Source organism: Stenella coeruleoalba, assembly GCF_951394435.1.
Source record: "Stenella coeruleoalba genome assembly, chromosome: 5".
Classification (NCBI taxonomy): domain Eukaryota; kingdom Metazoa; phylum Chordata; class Mammalia; order Artiodactyla; family Delphinidae; genus Stenella; species Stenella coeruleoalba.
The window spans coordinates 117,156,653-117,173,916 of NC_137150.1; the positions used below are offsets into that span (position 1 = coordinate 117,156,653).

At 38.4% G+C, this 17,264-nt stretch overlaps 1 long non-coding RNA gene across 5 annotated transcripts in view; it reads left to right on the forward strand.

Moving 5' to 3' along the window:
• Window positions 1-17,264, forward strand: part of LOC307186261 — a 572,345-nt gene that overhangs the window by 69,010 nt on the left and 486,071 nt on the right. For 3 of the 5 annotated variants that reach the window (XR_013828291.1, XR_013828292.1, XR_013828293.1), the window contains exon 2: window positions 14,035-14,315. This is a non-coding gene — a long non-coding RNA (uncharacterized lncRNA). Of the gene's footprint in view, window positions 1-13,781; window positions 14,316-17,264 lie in introns of those variants that run through there. The other 2 variants (XR_013828294.1, XR_013828295.1) reach the window with 1 other exon arrangement.

The following is a 17,264-nucleotide window of genomic DNA, read 5'->3' on the forward strand; positions in this document are numbered from 1 at the left end:
GTTGGTTGAGTCTCAGAAGGTTGTGCTTTTCTAAGAATTTGTCCATTTCTTCGTGGTTGTCCTTTTTATGTCATATAGTTGCTTGCAGTAATCTCTCATGATCCTTTGTGTTTCTGCAATGTCAGTTGTTACTTATCCTTTTTCCTTTCTACTTCTATTGAATTGAATCTTCTCCCTTTTTTTCTTGATGAGTCTGGCTAATGGTTTATCAATTTTGTTTATTTTCTCAAAGAACCAGCTTTTAGTTTTATTGATCTTTGCTATCATTTCCTTCATTTCTTTTTCTTTTATTTCTGATCTGATCTTTATGATTTCTTTCCTCCTGCTAACTTTGGGGTTTTTTTTTTGTTCTTCTTTCTCTAATTGCTTTAGGTGAAAGGTTTGGTTGTTTATTTGAGATGTTTCTTGTTTCCTAAGGTAGGATTGTATTGCTATAAACTTCCGTCTTAGAACTGCTTTTGCTGCATTCTACACGTTTTTGGGTGGCCGTGTTTTCATTGTCATTTGTTTCTAGGTATTTTATGATTTCTTCTTTGATTTCTTCAGTGATCTCTTGGTTATTTAGAAGCGTAATGTTTAGCCTCCATGAGTTTGTATTTTTTACAGAATTTTTTCCTTTAATTGATATCTAGTCTTAAAGTGTTGTGGTTGGAACAGATACTTGTTATGATTTCAATATTCTTAAATTTACCAAGGCTAGATTTGTGACCCAAGATAGGATCTATCTTGGAGAATGTCCCATGAGCACTTGAGAAGAAAGTGTATTCTGCTGTTTTAGGATGGAATGTACTATAAATATCAGTTAAGTCCATCATGTTTAATGTAACATTTAAAGCTTTGGTTTCCTTATTTATTTTCATTTTGGATGATCTGTCCATTGGTGAAAGTGGGGTGTTAAAGTCCCCTACTATGATTGTGTTACTGTTGATTTCCCCTTTTTTGGCTGTTAGTATTTGCCTTATGTATTGAGGTGCTCCTATGTTGGGGTGCATAAATATTTACAATTTTTACATCTTCTTCTTGGATTGGTCCCTTAATCATTATATTGTGTCCTTCTTTGTCTCTTGTAATAGTGTTTATTTTAAAGTCTATTTGTCTGATATGAGAACTGCTACTCCAGCTTTCTTTTGATTTCCATTTGCATGGAATATCTTTTTCCATCCCCTCACTTTCAGTCTGTATGTGTCCCTAGGCCTGAAGTGGGTGTCTTGTAGACAGCATATATATGTGTCTTGTTTTGCTGTTTTTTTGTTTTTAACATCTTTATTGGAGTATAATTGCTTTACAATGGTGTGTTAGTTTCTGCTTAATAACAAAGTGAATCAGTTACACATATACATATGTTCCCATATCTCTTCCCTCTTGCGTCTGCCTCCCTCCCACCCTCGATATCCCACCCCTCTAGGTGGTCACAAAGCACCGAGCGGATCTCCCTGTGCTATGCAGCTTCCCACTAGCTATCTATTTTGCGTTTGGTAGTGTATATATGTCCATGCCACTCTCTTGCTTTGTCACAGCTTACCCTTCCCCCTCCCCATATCCTCAAGTCCATTCTCTAGTAGGTATGTGTCTTTATTACTGTCTTACCCCTAGGTTCTTCATGACATTTTTTTTTCTTAAATTCCATATATGTGTGTTAGCATACGGTATTTGTCTTTCTCTTTCTGACTTACTTCACTCTGTATGACAGACTCTAGGTCCATCCACCTCATTACAAATAGCTCAATTTCGTTTCTTTTTATGGCTGAGTAATATTCCATTGTATATATGTGCCACATCTTCTTTATCCCTTCATCCGATGATGGACATTTAGGTTGTTTCCATCTCCAGGCTATTGTAAATAGAGCTGCAATGAACATTTTGATAGATGACTGTTTTTGAATTATGGTTTCCTCAGGGTATATGCCCAGTAGTGGGATTGCTGGGTCATATGGTAGTTCTCTTTTTAGATTTTTAAGGAACCTCCATACTGTTCTCCATAGTGGCTATACCAATTCACATTCCCGCCAGCAGTGCAAGAGTGTTCCCTTTTCTCCACACCCTCTCCAGCATTTATTGTTTCTAGATTTTTTGATGATGGCCATTCTGACTGGTGTGAGATGATATCTCATTGTAGTTTTGATTTGCATTTCTCTAATGATTAATAATGTTGAGCATTCTTTCATGTGTTTGTTGGCAGTCTGTATATCTTTTTTGGAGAAATGTCTATTTAGGTCTTCTGCCCATTTTTGGATTGCGTTGTTTGTTTTTTGGATATTGAGCTGCATGAGCTGCTTGTAAATTTTGGAGATTAATCCTTTGTCAGTTGCTTCATTTGCAAATATTTTCTCCCATTCTGAGGGTTGTCTTTTGGTCTTGTTTATGGTTTCCTTTGCTGTGCAAAAGCTTTGACGTTTCATTAGGTCCCATTTGTTTATTTTTGTTTTTATTTCCATTTCCCTAGGAGGTGGGTCAAAAAGGATCTTGCTGTGATTTATGTCATAGAGTGTTCTGCCTATGTTTTCCTCTAAGCGTTTGATAGTTTCTGGCCTTACATTTAGGTCCTTAATCCATTTTGAACTTATTTTTGTGTATGGTGTTAATAAGTGATCTAATCTCATACTTTTACATGTAGCTGTCCAGTTTTCCCAGCACCACTTATTGAAGAGGCTGTCCTTTCTCCACTGTACATTCCTGCCTCCTTTATCAAAGATAAGGTGACCGTATGTGCGTGGGTTTATCTATGGGCTTTCTATCCTGTTCCATTGATCTATATTTCTGTTTTTGTGCCAGTACCATACTGTCTTGATTACTGTAGCTCTGTAGTATAGCCTGAAGTCAGGGAGCCTGATTCCTCCAGCTCTGTTTTCCGCTCTCAAGATTGCTTTGGCTATTCGGGGTCTTTTGTGTTTCCATACAAATTGTGAAATTTTTTGTTGTAGTTCTGTGAAAAATGCCAGTGGTAGTTTGATAGGAATTGCATTGAATCTGTAGATTGCTTTGGGTAGTAGAGTCATTTTCACGATGTTGATTCTTCCAATCCAAGAACATGGTATATCTCTCCCTGTATTTGTATCATCTTTAATTTCTTTCATCAGTGTCTTATAATTTTCTGCATACAGGTCTTTTGTCTCTTTAGGTAGGTTTATTCCTAGATATTTTATTCTTTATGTTGCAATGGTAAATGGGAGTGTTTTCTTGATTTCACTTTCAGATTTTTCATCATTAGTGTATAGGAATGCAAGAGATTTCTGTGCATTCATTTTGTATCCTGCTACTTTACCAAATTCATTGGTTAGCTCTAGTAGTTTTCTGGTAGCATCTTTAGGATTCTCTATGTATAGTATCATGTCATCTGCAAACAGTGACAGCTTTACTTCTTCTTTTCCAATTTGTATTCCTTTTATTTTCTTTTCTTCTCTGATTCCTGTGGCTAAAACTTCCAAAATTATGTTGAATAAAAGTGGTGAGAGTGGGCAACCTTGTCTTCTTCCTGATCTTAGTGGAAATGCTTTCAGTTTTTCACAAATGAGGATGATGTTGGCTGTGGGTTTGTCATATATGGCCTTTATTATGTTGAGGAAAGTTCCCTCTATGCCTACTTTCTGTAGGGTTTTTATCGTAAATGGGTGTTGACTTTTGTCAGAAGCTTTCTCTGCATCTATTGAGATGATCATATGGTTTTTCTCCTTCAGTTTGTTAATATGGTGTATCATGTTGATTGATTTGCGTAATTTGAAGAATCCTTGCAGTCCTGGGGTAAACCCCACTTGATCATGGTGTATGATCCTTTTAATATGCTGTTGGATTCTGTTTGCTGGTATTTTGTTGAGGATTTTTGCGTCTGTGTTCATCAGTGATATTGGCCTGTAGTCTTCTTTCTTTGTGACCTCATTGTCTGGTTTTGGTATCAGGGTGATGGTGGCCTCGTAGAATGAGTTTGGAAGTGTTCCTCCCTCTGCTATATTTTGGAAGAGTTTGAGAAGGATAGATGTTAGCTCTTCTCTAAATGTTTGATAGAATTCGCCTGTGAAGCCATCTGGTCCTGGGCTTTTGTTTGTTGGAAGATTTTTAATCACAGTTTCAATTTCAGTGCTTCTGATTGGTCTGTTCATATTTTCTATGTCTTCCTGATTCAGTCTTGGCAGGTTGTACATTTCTAAGAATTTGTCCATTTCTTCCAAGTTGTCCATTTTATTGGCATAATGTTGCTTGTAGTAATCTCTCATGATCTTTTGTATTTCTGCAGTGTCAGTTGTTACTTCTCCTTTTTCATTTCTAATTCTGTTGATTTAAGTCTTCTCCCTGTTTTTCTTGATGAGTCTGGCTAATGGTTTATCAATTTTGTTTATCTTCTCAAAGAACCAGCTTTTAGTTTTATTGATCTTTGCTATCGTTTCCTTCATTTCTTTTTCATTTATTTCTGATCTGATTTTTATGATTTCTTTCCTTCTGCTAACTTTGGGGTTTTTTTTGTTCTTCTTTCTCTAATTGCTTTAGGTGCAAGGTTAGGTTGTTTATTCGAGATGTTTCCTGTGTCCTAAGGTAGGATCGTATTTCTATAAACTTCCCTCTTAGAACTGCTTTGCTGCATCTCATGGGTTTTGGGTCGTCGTGTCTGCATTGTCATTTGTTTCTAGGTATTTTTTGATTTCCTCTTTGATTTCTTCAGTGATCACTTCGTTATTAAGTAGTGTATTGTTTAGCCTCCATGTGTTTGTATTTTTTACAGGTATTTTCCTGTAATTGATATCGAGTCTCATAGCGTTGTGGTCGGAAAAGATACTTGATAACAATTTCAATTTTCTTAAATTTGCCAAGGCTTCATTTGTGACCCAAGATATGATCTATCCTGGAGAATGTTCCATGAGCACTTGAGAAAAATGTGTATTGTATTGTTTTTGGATGGAATGTCCTATAAATATCAATTAAGTCCATCTTGTTTAATGTATCATTTAAAGCTTGTGTTTCCTTATTTATTTTTGTTTTGCATGATCTGTCCATTGGTGAAAGTGGGGTGTTAAAGTCCCCTACTATAAATGTGTTACTGTCTATTTCCCCTTTTATGGCTGTTAGTATTTGCCTTATGCATTGAAGTGCTCCTATGTTGGGTGCATAAATATTTACAATTGTTATATCTTCTTCTTGGATCGATCCCTTGATCATTATGTAGTCTCCTTCTTTGTCTCTTGTAATAGTGTTTGTTTTAAAGTCTATTTTGTCTGATATGAGAATTGCTACTCCAGCTTTCTTTTGGTTTCCATTTGCATGGTATATCTTTTTCCATTCCCTTACTTTCAGCCTGTGTGTGTCTCTAGGTGTGAAGTGGGTCTCTTGCAGACAGAATATATATGGGTCTTTTTTTTGTATCCATTCAGCCAACCTGTGTCTTTTGGTGGGAGCATTTAGTTCATTTACATTTAAGGTAATTATCTATATGTATGTTCCTATTCCCATTTTCTTAATTGTTTTGGGTTCGTTATTGTAGGTTTTTTCCTTCTCTTGTGTTTCCTGCCTAGAGAAGTTCCTTTAGCATTTGTTGTAAAGCTGGTTTGGTGGTGCTGAACTCTCTCAGCTTCTGCTTGTCTGTAAAGGTTTTAATTTCTCCATCAAATCTGAATGAGATCCTTGCTGGGTAGAGTAATCTAGTTGTAGGTTTTTCTCCTTCATCACTTTAAATATGTCCTGCCACTCCCTTCTGGCTTGCACAGTTTCTGCTGAAAGATCAGCTGTTAACCTTATGGGGATTCCCTTATGTGTTATTTGTTGTTTTTCCCTTACTGCTTTTAATATGTTTTCTTTGTGTTTAATTTTTGACAGGTTGATTAATATGTGTCTTGGTGCATTTCTCCTGGATTTATCCTGTATGGGACTCTCTGTGCTTCCTGGACTTGATTAACTATTTCCTTTCCCGTATTAGGGAGGTTTTCAACTATAATCTCTTCAAACATTTTCTCAGTCCCTTTCTTTTTTCTTCTTCTTCTGGAACCCCTATAATTCGAATGTTGGTGTGTTTAATGTTGTCCCAGAGGTCTCTGAGACTGTCCTCAGTTCTTTTCATTCTTTTTTCTTCATTCTGCTCTGCAGTAGTTATTTCCACTATTTTATCTTCCAGGTCACTTATCTGTTCTTCTGCCTCAGTTATTCTGCTATTGATCCCATCTAGAGTATTTTTAATTTCATTTATTGTGTTGTTCATCATTGCTTGTTTCATCTTTAATTCTTCTAGATCCTTGTTAAATGTTTCTTGCATTTTGTCTATTCTATTTCCAAGATTTTGGATCATCTGTACTATCATTATTCTGAATTCTTTTTCGGGTAGACTGCCTATTTCCTCTTCATTTGTTAGGTCTGGTGGGTTTTTATCTTGCTCCTTCATCTGCTGTGTGTTTTTCTGTCTTCTCATTTTGCTCATCTTACTGTGTTTGGGGTCTCCTTTTTGCAGGCTGCAGGTTCATAGTTCCCATTGTTTTTGGTGTCTGTCCCCAGTGGCTAAAGTTGGTTCAGTGGGTTATGTAGGCTTCCTTGTGGAGGGGACTAGTGCCTGTGTTCTGGTGGATGAAGCTGGATCTTGTCTTCCTGGTAGGCAGGTTCACGTCTGGTGGTGTGTTTTGGGGTGTCTGTGGACTCATTATGATTTTTGGCAGCCTCTCTGTTAATGGGTGGGGTTGTGTTCCTGTCTTGCTAGTTGTTTGGCATAGGGGTCCAGCACTGTAGCTTGCTGGTCGTTGAGTGAAGCTTGGTGCTGGTGTTGAGATGGAGATCTCTGGGAGATTTTCGCTGTTTGATATTATTTGGAGCTGGGAGGTCTCTTGTGGACCAATGTCCTGAAGTTGGCTCTCCCACCTCAGAGGCACAGCACTGACTCATGGGTGTAGCACCAAGAGCCTTTCATCAACATGGCTCAGAATAAAAGGGAGAAAAAGTAAGAAAGAAAGAAAAAAGAAAGAAAAGAAAGAAAGAAAGAAAGGAGGGGGGAGGAGGGAAGGACGGAAAAAGGAAAGAACGAAGATAAAATAAAATACAGTAAGATAAAATAAAGTTATTAAAATAATAAATAATTATTAAGAAAAAAATTTTAAAAAACAAAACAAAACAAACAAACAAACAAAAACCCTAAAACGGACAGATAGAACCCTAGGACAAATGGTGGAAGCAAAGCTATACAGACAAAATCTCACACAGAAGTGTACACATACACACTCACAAAAAGAGGAAAAGGGGAAAAAATAATAAATCTTGCTCTCACAGTCCACCTCCTCAATTTGGGATGATTCGTTGTCTATTCGTGTATTCCACAGATGCGGGGTACATCAAGTTGATTGTGGAGCTTTAATCCGCTGCTTCTGAGGCAGCTGGGAGAGATTTCCTTTTCTCTTCTTTGTTCTCACAGCTCCCCGGCTTACCTTTGGATTTGGCCCCGCCTCTGCGTGTAGGTCGCTGGAGGGCATCTGTTCTTCGCTCAGACGGGATGGAGTTAAAGTAGCAGCTGCTTTGGGGATTCTGGCTCACTCAGGCCGGGGGGAGGGAGGGGTATGGAGTGCGGGGCGGCAGAGGCCGGCGGGACGTTGCACCAGTGTGAGGTGAATCGTGCTGCGTTCTCCCAGGGCAGTTGTCCCTGGATCACGGGACCCTGGCAGTGGCGGGCTGCACAGGCTCCCCGGAAGGGAGGTGTGGTTAGTGACCTGTGCTTGCACACAGGCTTCTTGGTGGCTGCAGCAGCAGCCTTAGCGTCTCATGCCCGTCTCTGGGGTCCATGCTGATAGCCGCGGCTCGCACCCGTCTCTGGAGCTCATTTAGGTGGTGCTCTGAATCCCCTCCTCATGCACCCTGAAACAATGGTTTCTTGCCTCTTAGGCAGGTACAGACTTTTTCCCGGACTCCCTCCCGGCTAGCTGTGGCACACTAGCCCCTTCAGGCTGTGTTCACGCAGCCAGCCCCAGTCCTCTCCCTGCGCTCTGACCAAAGCCCAAGCCTCAGCTCCCAGTCCCGCCCGCCCTGGCGGGTGAGCAGACAAGCCTCTCGGGCTGGTGAGTGCTGGTCGGCACCGATCCTCTGTGCGGGAATCTCTCTGCTTTGCCCTCCGCGCCCCTGTTGCTGTGCTCTCCCCGTGGCTTCGAAGCTTCCCCCCTCCGCCACCCGCAGTCTTCACCCGCGAAGGGCCTTCCTAGTGTGTGGAAACCTTTCCTCCTTCACAGCTCCCTGCCACTGTTGCAGGTCCCGTCCCTATTCTTTGTTTGTTTATTCTTTTTTCTTTTGCCCTACTGAGGTACATGGGGATTTTCTTGCCTTTTGGGAAGTCTGAGGTCTTCTGCCAGGGTTCAGTAGGTGTTCTGTAAGAGTCGTTCCACATGTAGATGTATTTCTGATGTATGTGTGGGGAGAAAGTTGATCTCCACGTCTTTCTCCTCCGCCATCTTGAAGGTCTCCCCTAGATCACTTTTAAAATGGAGAAATCATGTTTTCTTTGGACATCTGTGCTGTAGTACACATAATTTTTTTACTTCACTACATTTATATTATGAGATACAATTTGATACCTTTTTTATTAATGACAGATTAGGCAACCACTGCATAATATAATTTTGGATTTATCTCATGGCTTGAGTGGAACATTTGTTATTCTTCCTAGATGTTAAAAACAATCTTTACTTAGAAGAAAATCATTATCCAAAGACTGTGAGATAATTCTAGATGCTTGGTGACAACTTCTCAGATGAAAGATTTTCATTTCTCTTTCCAAGACTTCTGCTATTCCTTGTAAATAGAAGCCAAAAAATAATAATTATAAAGCATCATGCTAACAGTTGCTGAAATCTGTGGCTGTTTTTTTCTAATAGAACATTTCTCTTAGGTGATTAATCTGCTTGAAGCTTTTCTTTTCTTTTGGGTATTTAGATGTCATAATTTGTTATGTTTTCTTCATGAAGTGCACCTTAATTCAGAAAGAGTCCAATGTCACTGCAGCTCTATTTACAATAGCCAGGACATGAAAACAACCTAAAAGTGTTCATCGACAGATGAATGGATAAAGAAGATGTGGCACATATATACAGTGGAATATTACTTAGCCATAAAGAGAAACGAAATTGAGTTATTTGTAGTGATGTGGTTGGACCTAGAGACTGTCATACAGAGTGAAGTAAGTCAGAAAAAGAAAAACAAATACTGTATGTTAACACATATATACAGAATCTAGAAAAAAAAAAAGGTTCTGAAGAACCTAGGGGCAGGACAGGAATAAAGACACAGATGTGGAGAATGGACTTGAGGATGCAGGGAAATGGAAGGGTAAGCTGGGATGAAGGGAGAGAGTGGCATGGACATATATACACTCCCAAATGTAAAATAGATAGCTAGTGGGAAGCAGCCACATAGCACAGGGAGATCAGCTTGGTGCTTTGTGACCACCTAGAGGGGTGGGATAGGGAGGGTGGGAGGGAGACGCAAGAGGGAGGGGATATGGGGATATATGTATATGTATAGCTGATTCACTTTGTTATACAGCAGAAACTAACATACCATTGTAAAGCAATTATACTCCAATAAAGATGTTAAAAAACAAATGGAAATGTTGCAAGAGAAACAAGTTTTAAAAACTGAGGTATTAAGTATTTTCTTCGTAGGGTATGCACTGCTAACATTTTTGAGGTCAATATAAATGAGATTAATCATAACTAAGCTCTAAAAAGTATTATTTGGAAACAGATTTATGCACTGCGTGATCCAAAATTGGCACCTTTAAAAATCCTGTGTTTCTCATATCCCATAAAGATGATCATTATTAAAGACTTCAAGAATACTCATTTTGAATCCAGCATATAAACACTGACATTTTAAGTTGTGAGTTTATGGGCACAAAAACAGCCAGATATTTAGAACTATTCTGATGGTTAACTGCATCTTGTTTTGGCATCTGGATGCTTGTCATGTGTAGACAAAGACATAAACAGTGGTTTCTTGACGTTGATTACACTATGAATATTTTCCATACTTATTAAAATGGCTTAATTTTTTAAAAAGAATGAGTCACATCAGGAGATTGACAAGTTACTTTTTAATGTATTATTTTTGCATCTCTCTCTAAGTTGGCTCTGCATATAGAATGCCCTTTATTATTTATAAGGTTAATGTGATTGGCTGCTATTTCACATTCTTACAGCCAGTTTGTGCTGAGTTGACTCTCTTGGTGAGATCATTGTGATTATAAGTCTAAGGTTATGCTTTTGATCTTTATAAAGAAGTTAACTTAATTCCATTGTCGGAACACAGATGACAATCATATTCTCCATTCGTTATGTTATAAATGCATGGCTTTGATCTTATGGGAGGATACCATAAATTCCTTATCTTTGGTAAAACTCAACTAATTAAGAATATCCTGTCAGCAGGTCAGAACCATATTTTTTTTTTTTTTGTGGTACGCGGGCCTCTCACTGCTGTGGCCTCTCCCGTTGCGGAGCACAGGCTCCGGACGCGCAGGCTCAGCGGCCATGGCTCACGGGCCCAGCCGCTCCGCGGCATGTGGGATCCTCCCGGACCGGGGCACGAACCCGTGTCCCTGCATCGGCAGGCAGACTCTCAACCACTGCGCCACCAGGGAAGCCCCAGAACCATATTTTTAATATAGGATGGCAGTGTGATGGGTGGAAATACACTAACTAGTTACTAATTTTCTTTAGTTGTCATGTCTAAAATTAATGGATTCAATCTCTAAGATACAGCTTAGGTCTAAGTTCTCTCATTCAATGATTCCGGATAAGATTTTATTGCAAAATTACTTTGGTTTGGGTAGTATGTTAATATCTCACAGTTACATTTTGTATTTTAAGTATGAGAATAGTAAAGCCTAATACTAAAATATTATAAAAAACGCAACCTTGTCTTCAAATATATCTAGTAACTCAAACCACGACAGAATGTTATAATAGGGAGTAGGAAGCCTTGCGTGGTTTAATGAATTGTAGTACTTAAGAAAGGCCTCTTTTATTTCTAGTGATCATTGTTTGCAAATCCCTATTTATTTAAGGAGGTCAGATATGGACTATCCACTAAACTAGTTAATAAAATTAATATATTCATCAAAATCCTTTGTATAACAGTGAATTTCCAAGTGCATTCTGTGTTAGTGGAATCTAAATGTATGTGATATTATGAGAGCTTCTCCTATGTTTTGATTTTTACTTAGCAAAATGGATAACAAGCAATTAAGTATTACCTTTTTGATTTTTGTAAGCTTTTTTGTGCAATGACAGATCAAAAATTGAGATAACTAGGTAGAAGAATTGCTAATTCTTACAATAAAAGGACAGTCATGATTTTATATATGTGTATTTCTGTTTGTGTGTGTGTGTGTGTGTGTGTGTGTGTGTGTGTGAGGGAGAGAGAGAGAGAGAGAGAGAGGGAGGGAGGGAGGGAGAAAGAGAGAGAGGGAAGGAGGGAGAAGGGGACAAGAGAGAGAGGTGTAGATGAGGTTTACATATTTTAATTTGATTACCAGTAAAATTTTCATGATTTACTTGAAGATTTAGAAAGACTGGCTTTTGATAGGAAAACCATCAACAAGGTGCGGCAAGTAGCTTCTTAAGTTTTTTTGCAATCACTTAGAGAAGAAGCAGCTTACTTTATATATCAAGTAATCAAATTACATCTTTGAGTTTAGGTGTTTTGATTTCAATATATGTAGCAGTTCAGAATTATAGATGTTGCATTTTCTTATATTGTTTGTGTTTTTTATAATCGAGCCTTTTGATCTCTTACTGGTCTAGTTAGGAATTTGCCTTACTTATCCCTCCTACCAAAACTTGATTTTGGGAAAGTGTAGATAGAAGAGCTGTACTTTAAAAAAAAAAAAAAAAACCTTATAAAATACAAAGTCAGCATGAATACATTTTATAATACAAATCTTGCAAACATTAATAATAAGGGGATGATAAATTATAAATTGATAATAACATTATTGGGATTCTTTCTCTCTAATGTGGTGGATTATATGTTATATACATGTATCTATATGGATATAGATGAGTTACTGTTTCTCCTAATATACCCACTGTAATTATGAATTCCATTCCTAATTAGAGAATCATGAGCTAAAAATAAAAATATATCAATAAAAATAGGTAAAAATTGGTAAAATTCCATCCTAGAATATAATCAATGCTTAAAGCTTAGCTTTTTGATATGGAACAAGAAATATGTAAATTATAAAATAATGAGAAAATACAGAGTTGCTGAGCACACATCATTTTAATAATATTCTATTAAAATTAGTAGGCAGAAAACAAAATACAATTTTATTTACTTGCAAACACTCAAGCCAGAAATCTCCATTTCAAAATGCTTATTTCTTTACTGTGTGGCTGAATGACCATGAACAATGCAAATTGGTTTTACTTTCTAGGTTCATTATACTTACACATTGTTTGATAGGTTGTCTACCCAGATCCTTTATTATACAATGAGGTAACCCCCAAATGAAACCCCAAGCATCTTCTCTTCCTGGTCATCATATGCTGCCGTTCTTCCCCTAGAAATTAATACACTCTGTATGCTGAATCCTGCCTTTTCATCTCCTGCTGCAGAATCAGCGGTCATAACAGCTATTCTGTTCATGAATATGTAAATGCAACATGCATTATATATTAAAAAAATCAGCAGGCGGTTCCCACTTCAGACTGTACCCATCTCCGTTCGACTAATACACGAAAAGCAAAGATTTAATTTTTCAAGCATTTGAGTCAGTGTTGCCAAAAACGCTGTAATTATGTAACATGGAAATTCATAAATGAGACATATGCAGATGCTCAAGACAGTTGGACTCCAAATAAATCGGCATCTAGGCACAGCTGTGGTGATGCGTGCAGATACACTTATTATTTCACTCTAATGCCTAGTGATAAGGGGGAAAATGCCTTAGATGCTCAATAACCTTTTATTTGCTGACTAGGTTCCACTCCCATACCTTACCCCAATAAATGACTAAAACAGTGTTTAAATTATACGCATATGCATATACACATACACACACATGAATGTATATGAACACTTTTTTTCTTCTGAAAGGAAGAAGTGATGACTATATCCACGAGAGTGTTCTGGGGGAAGCATTAAGCTCTGGGAAAGAAATAATTGGGGGATTTTATTACTGAAATAAGCAAGCATGTTCATGCATATTTTTACGGCTTGCATGCCCATGCGCCACTCCGTGCAAACAGTGCTATTGCAGCTCAGGCGCGGTAATTAGGTTGATGTAATTATGGCGAAATAAAGACAGCCTCACTGATAATTTCACAGTGAATATTAAAGACATATGTGCCTTCCAGTGTACAATAAATGAACCTGAACTGCTGTCAGGGGCTAGGAGGACAGTGTGGCCAATGCACCTATTGTGTCCCTGCTGCAGAAAGGAGGCTGCCGATTGGCCACTGTCTGCAGCACATAGCACTGGCTGGTTATAAAGGACTTGTCTAGGGGAGAGCCTGTAGGTACTCCATTGTCTGGTAAAGTTCATATGACTGCATTCTTTTTTGCAAGGGGGGTGGAGGGAGAGTGGGGAAGGTGGGGATGTCAGCTCAACTGTAAAAGCTGCACAGATTTTTTTTCTTTCTCTTTCTCTCTGCCTCTCCATAGATCGTTTCTGTTTCATGCCCTGTCTCATTTCGCATAGCTAAAAAAGAATGCTAATTAAGATCCCTTGTCTTAACCTGAAAATAATGACTCGGATATAATTAGAAATCTGATGAGAGTTTAAAATTCTGGGAGAGGACCAAAAACATCAGTTACGGTGCTTAGGAGGGAAATGAAGAATTATTTTTCTGTAATCAAGGTAAACATGGGAGAGGGGGGTTCCCCCTATCTTTTTAAACTAATTTGAACCAATGGTGTTCTACTTCAGATGAGAGGATACTGTATTTCAAAACCTGTTTTAGCCATCAAATTGAAAGGACACAAATCAGTAGCAATAGAAGCCTTCTTAATCCTCCTTAGGATGCAATTCAGATGAAAGAACTGCTTTTTTTTTTTTATTTTTCTTTTTGTATGTGTGTGTTATAGATGGATCTGAGAACGCTGTCTGGGCTTGGTGCCAAGTGCTGGTATTTCACAGCGGCGACCGCCTCACACGGGCTGTGGGAAGCAGGAGGGAGACTCTCTTAGGGTGCCACTACTATGGAGACACAGCTGGGCTGAACAAGATTTGCTTCAAACGACAACAAGAGAGACAGAAAGTATCTGGTTCAACCGCTGCCCAAGCAGGCAGGCACCAGAAGAGCTAGCAGCCAATCCGGCCATGCTCGAAGCCAGCTTTGCAGCTCAGCCAATCAGTGACATCACTGGTGAGAAACTCATTTACATCATGCAGTAATGAACTTTGTTTAACATAGCCTCCCCCCTTTCCTGTTACCCCCCTCCCCATATTAGGTCCTTCCATTAATTATTCTGCCGGCATAATTTAAACCGCTATGCAAAAATGTGGCTGTATTCTCTCTGACAGCCTCCACGTTTTTTCCCCCCCATTGGTGTCTGCTGTCACTGAAAGTGATTCTGGGTACAATTCTATTTTGTTTTGACCTTGCAATATTACCTTCTTCTAAAAAACCTTAGAAAAAATTAAACCTTTGCTTATTGTATCTGAACCCCACTCCCCCCTTAAGAATAGCATGCTTTCGGCAAGTTGGGATTCAGAATTGTGCAAGGTAATGGAGAATAAGAGGGTGCATTGCCATGGAAGTTGCAATTTTTCCGAGCAATCTGCATCTTAGAGCTTCCTTTAATGTTTCCATGTATTATGCTGCAGTGGCCATTTTTACATATAGTGTTTTTTCCAAAAAGTGCTTATGTGCATCTGTTCCAGGGAGGAAAGTTCAACTCTTGTTATATTTTATTCTTCACTGCTCTCAGCCAATGTGTCATTTTATTAATGAATAGAACTGAGGTCATTTCTGGACAAATCTCTCTCTTCCCATCTTAGCACAATGCACCTGATTTGCATCCATTTACTAGAAAAACTGAATGCAAGAACCAGTTTGAAAAGAAGTTAAGGGACCAGTTCACATATTATTTCAGACTATATCGCAGCAGTTTGTTTTTCAGAATGCGTAATATGTAACATCTACCTTAGTGTTTCTATAAAAATGCTTGATCTCCATTCCCAGTGTAATACCTTTAGCAAATGTATTGCTTTGTTATATAACCAAAATAGACCAAGTGAAATAATATTCAGCAATGAGTTCATATAATCATCAGAAAACCTTTGGAAACACAATTTTGTCTTGTTTGTCAGAGATAAACTCATTTGTTCTATAGATAACTTAAAAAGGCTGGAACATATGACATGTGAAGATTTTCAGGTTGCTTTAGAGAATCCCAAAGAGCGGAAACTGGGTCACACTTAAATGTGATTTCTCTTAAGCCATATCTTTATTGCATATTGGCATTAAAGGGATAGAGTTTTCTAGCAGAGAAGGTAGTTTCATTGTCTTATTTTTCAAAGAATATTTTGAATATAATTATTCAGAGACATGGAATTTTAAAAACATCGACAAGGGTTTCATAACAGTGCATGATTCGTTTAAGAAGCTTAAAGAGTACCATGATAGGCAGAGACACTTTTTAAAGCATGTGAAGGATTTAGACACTAAACCACGGCCCTTTTAATTCATGAGGCATTCCATCATCCCATCATCAGCATTCAGGGAGCGACTGTCCTGAATCAGTCATGAGCTCCCCTGCTGCAGATCCTGTAATTTGAATCATGTGTAATAATATATTATCCTACTGGGGGCCTTCTTTCAGTAGGAGAATGGTTTATACATTCTGCTGTAAGAGAACTTTTGGCTCCTAGCCGACTCACAGCCATTAGTCTCATAGGCAATCATGATCATCTTCCTTAAGGAATAACATCTGCACGACCTCCTGCGCCAAAACGCTTCAACCTCCCCCATGTTCTGAATTACGATTTCTTGGAATTGGGAACACTTGACAAAACTGAAAGAGAAAAACGGAAGGTTTAGAGGAATGGAGCACAATTTTATTGAGGCTGCCATGTGGCGAAAGCACAGTTCCCTTTCCTTTGAAATGTTGGAGAATGGTGAGGAAAGGGTGCCCCCAAATAGACCTAGATGTGTTCATTTTGTTTTGAGACACAAGCTGAAATGGAATGTGTTTTATGAAGACGTGGCTGCCTCTGTGTTTTTCTCTGGACATCTTAGCAAGGTCCTGCAAAGGGTGTGGCAACATAAGGGAATAAATGGAGGGTGGAGATGGTTGTGAAGACAGAGAAACCTTGTCTTACCTCAGGAAGGAAGCAATTTGATAGAGCAGGAACCATTTGACCCAGGAGTGAAAAGTTCAAGGAGTGCCTCTGATTCTTTCTCTTGTTCTAACCTTGGTCAGATCATGTTAATGTCTCTATTTTTTCTTATCTGTGAAAATTCAATACACTGCCAGCACAGAGATGTATGGAATACTCCTCCATCACCCCCCCCCCCGCCCCCTTCTTTAAACATTTGAAATCCTTCTTTGCTTCAGGGACCAGGTTAAATGTTCCCTCTTCTATGAAATCTTTTCAAATCATTGTGGCCAGAACCTTTCACTTTTCCATCCTTCTCTTTGTGCTTCCATTATTGCATGTGTGGCAGTCAACATTGCTGTAGGGCCACATGTGTGCATATCTTTACCACTAGACTGAAAGCCCCCTGGGGACAGAGACCATGTTGAATTCACCCTCCACCTCTAGCTCTAAGAATAACATTATGCTCCTAAGTTTTAAATCAGTGTTCTAATTAATGAGTTAAAAGTGCATTGTAAGTTGTAGAGGGAGGGTTAACAAATTCCAGTTACTATTGTTGTCAACGATTACCACCGTGTTCCAGATGATGTCAGTTTTGCCTTGTCAGTCTTATGTCTTTCATTTCACTGGCCCTTCACTATCAAGCTCAGAGTAAATGCTTGTTGCATTATTTTTCTTAAATAACCAGTTGTAGGGAATTGTAAATTCTTTTATTCATCAAGTGTGGAATTAAGCCAACTTAGCCTGGTGTTTTAAAACTTAAAAATAAATGAAATTGATGTAGATTAATTGTAAAGCAGCTAGGATAAGCAAATTACAGTATCAAGCTCTACTGTTAATGATATGAAAGAATTAATTACTTGGAAGAGGTAAGCAATTAATGTTGAAATGCTCTATAAAGCATAATAAATCAGGAAATATGGAATCCTGAGTCTTAGTGTTATTCTTTGAGATATGTATTTTTAATCTACAAACTAGTATAGTAATCTTTTAA